We start from the raw sequence: 3686 nt of genomic DNA on the forward strand, positions 1-3686 counted from the left end.
TAGTACAGTACCTGGCACATGGTAAGTGCTTAACAAATACCATAAAAACAGCACTGGAAGGTCTCTAGACTCCTCATTCTTTGGGTTGAGCTTAAAGCCAGTTCTCACTTTATGATCCAATTTACCAGCATTCCTAAGCATTTCCTTTGTAAGTATCTGCTACAAGTGGCTAATTAAGGAGTAACCTAGGAAAATATTAATGTCATATGAGCATCTCACAAAGGACCTAGTTACATTTGTTTTACTTTCAAGTATCTGCTCTAGATAAATAACTTCAGGGTGGTTACCACAAGGAATGTCACCATAAGAAGGATCTTTCTTATTTCTTTAGCTCAGCCACCTCTCTCTGTAATAAAATGGGGAGACGGGGCATAAAAATGAATAAGCAAATTAACTTTTGCTTTGAGGAGTCTACATGTTTATGATATTAGTGAGTAAATTTTAATAGGTTTGAGGGGGTTTGTTTGTCATCAGCCACCTTTAATTATCTGCATGAACGTGTTTATTGAGTGAGCACCTGTTATGTACAATCACTGTATTAAGTTTTTGAGAGTCCACCAGAACCAAAAGCCACAGCTTCTGCCCTTTAAAGCTTTACAATGTAACAAACCAAGGAATCACATTAGAGGAATTATTAAATACATTCATTTCAAGAGAAGCAGCGTGGCACAGTGGCAAGAGCTCGGGCTTTGGAGTCAGAGGTCATGGGTTCAAATCCCAGCTCCACCAATTGTCAGCTGTGTGACTTTGGGCAAGTCACTTCACTTCTCTGGGCCTCAGTTACCGCATCTGTAAAATGGGGATTAAGACTGTGAGCGCCCCCTCCCCCCCATGGGACAACCTGATCACCTTGTAACCTCCCCAGCGCTTAGTACAGTGCTTTGCACATAGTAAGCGCTTAACAAATGCCATCGTATTATTATTAAGAGGTACACGAGAAATCTGTGCCCATTAAAGTGTGCCCAACCAAAAAATTATTGGTTCCGTGGACACCTTCTTGGATTGTATTCCACCAGTTGAAGGGATTGCTTCATGGACCACATCTTATGGTGTGAGCAGGGATTGTGTCTACTAGCTCTCCTGTATTGTACTCTCTTAAGTGCTTAGTATAGTGTCCTAATCACAATTATCACTCAATAAATACCATTAATTGATTGATTCATTCATTACCACATACAGGTGCTTACTGGTGGACACAGCCAGAAAACAGTCAGTGTTTTCAGTCCATTTTTGCTGAATCTTTATAGAATCCACATAAAAAGTTGAAAGACTACAAGGCTTCTCTTTTAAAAACAATAGATTTTTCAGGTAATGGTTGTATCAGAGGGACATGAACTAGGAGAAACTGAAGAAGGTTTCTGAAAAATCACAATCAGTAACCTTCCCCATCTCCTGGCCACACTTGTGTCCTCCTGGTTGGGCATGGAGGGCAGACCTGGGCCTGCTCCAGACATCAGGCTCACCACTCTCTTGCCTGGTTCCAGCCTTGCCCCGATTGGCACCTTTAGCCATGATTGTTGTTAGCTCCCATCCTGCAGACTGATTCATAAGACATAAGCCCTACCACTGCTGCACCAGAATGGTTCTAAGCCAGTGCCTTCATGGGAGTGGTGGCAGCATTGAGGTCTGAGATCTGGATTCATTCATTCATTCATTCATTCAATCATATTTATTAAGCGCTTACTTTGTGCAGAGCACTGTACTAAGTGCTTGGGAAGTACAAGTAGGCAACATATGGAGACGATCCTTACCCAGTTACGGGCTCACAGTCTAGAAAGCGGGAGACAGACAACAAAACAAAACATGTAGAGAGGTGTCAAAATCATCAGAACAAATAGAATTAAAGCTATATGCACATCATTAACAAAATAAATAGAATAGTAAATATGTACATGTAAAATAAATAGAGTAATAAATCCATACAAATATATATATATATATAGGTGTTGTGGGGAGGGGAAGGAGGTAGGGCGGGGGGATGGGGAGGAGGAGAGGCAAAAGGGAGCTCAGTCTGGGAAGGCCTCCTGGATGGAAGGAGGAGGTCAACAAAAGGCCAGTCTTAACCTCTTCATCTACCTTGGCCTCACTGGGTAACGCCAACTTGAACACAGCCGCACTAGAAAAGTCCTGGGCAATAAAACAATGCGTAATGTAATTCAATTATCTTGGAGGAATTTGCCAAATAGCGAGATCGCTGTCCCTAAAGACACATTTCCTTTTTTATTGAATCTGTTAAGCACTTACTGGGTATCAAATATTGCTCTGAGAGCTGGGGTGGATAAAATTAATCAGTTAGGACACAGTCCCTCTCCTGCATGGAGCTCAAAGTCAAATTAGAAGAGAGAACAGATTTTCAATCCTCATTTTACAGTTGAAGAAACTGAGGAACAGAGAAGTTAAGTGACTTGCCCAAAGTCACACAGCAAGCAATTGGCAGAGCTAGGATTAGGACCCAGGTCCTCTGATTCCCAGGCCTGTGCTCTTTTTTCCTCTAGGCCTTGGGTAAGTCACTTAACTTCTCTGTGACTCAGTTCCTTCATCTGTAAAATGAGGGTGCACTACCTGTTCTCCCTGATACCCAGACTGTGGGTCCTACATGGGATCTATCTGATTATCTGGTAGCTAACCCAGTGCTTAAACAGTGCTTGGCACAAAATAAGCGCTTAACAAATACCAGAGTTATTATCATTATCATTATTATTATTCCATATTGCTTCCATCAGGTAATGCTCCTATTAAAAAATAAGACAGATCTCCAAACTGATGGACAGTGATTAGAAATGGAGCAAATGCAAGGTCAAAGAAAAGGGAAGAACTGTGGTCATCATGATTGGAAGTTCTTTGGGGAAGGATCTCTTATACCTCTTCCAAGGACTTGGGACAGAGACTCAACCCATCAATGGTATTTATTGCATACTTACTATCTACAGAGCACTTTACTAAGAGCCTGGGAGAGTACAATACAACAAAATTAGCAAACATGTTCCCTGCCCATTACAAGCTTACAATCTAGAGGAGATGCCTAGTGAACATTGTTTACTGAGAGAAGAAATGTATGTTCACAGTCTATGTGGCTACCGCAGCTAATCAGCTGTTCAGAGCCTCTTAAAGGGTTTTGATAAACACTTTTTATTAATATAAATAAATAAATTACAGATATGTACATAGTGCTGTGGGGCTGGGAAGGGGGATGAATAAAGAGAGAAAGTCTGGGTGATGCAGAAATATATTTATTTATTTAATAGTATCGGTTAAGCAATTACTATGTGCCAGGCACTGTACTAAACCCCATGGTAGATGGACACAGTCAATGTCCATGTCCATGTCCCGCAAGGGGCTAACAGACTTAATCCCCATTTTACAGATAAGGTAACTGAGGCACAGAGAAGTGAAGTGACCTGCTCAAGGTCACACAGCAGAGAGGAGCCAAAGCTAGGATTAGAACCCAGGTTCTTCTGACTCCCAGGTCTGTACTCTATCCATTAGGCCATTATGCTTCTCCCCAACATTTAGCACAGTGCTTTGCACACAGTAAGTACTCAATAAATATGATTGATTGATCTGGGAACTGAGGTAGGAGAAGAATAAGAACTTGAAAAGGTTATCTGGTGTTTTGTACAATATACATTTTAAATAATAACAGTATTTATGTGCTTACTATGTGCCCAGCCCTGGGGCATATACAA

This window comes from Tachyglossus aculeatus, chromosome 1 (assembly GCF_015852505.1).
Source record: "Tachyglossus aculeatus isolate mTacAcu1 chromosome 1, mTacAcu1.pri, whole genome shotgun sequence".
NCBI classification, from domain to species: Eukaryota; Metazoa; Chordata; class Mammalia; order Monotremata; family Tachyglossidae; genus Tachyglossus; species Tachyglossus aculeatus.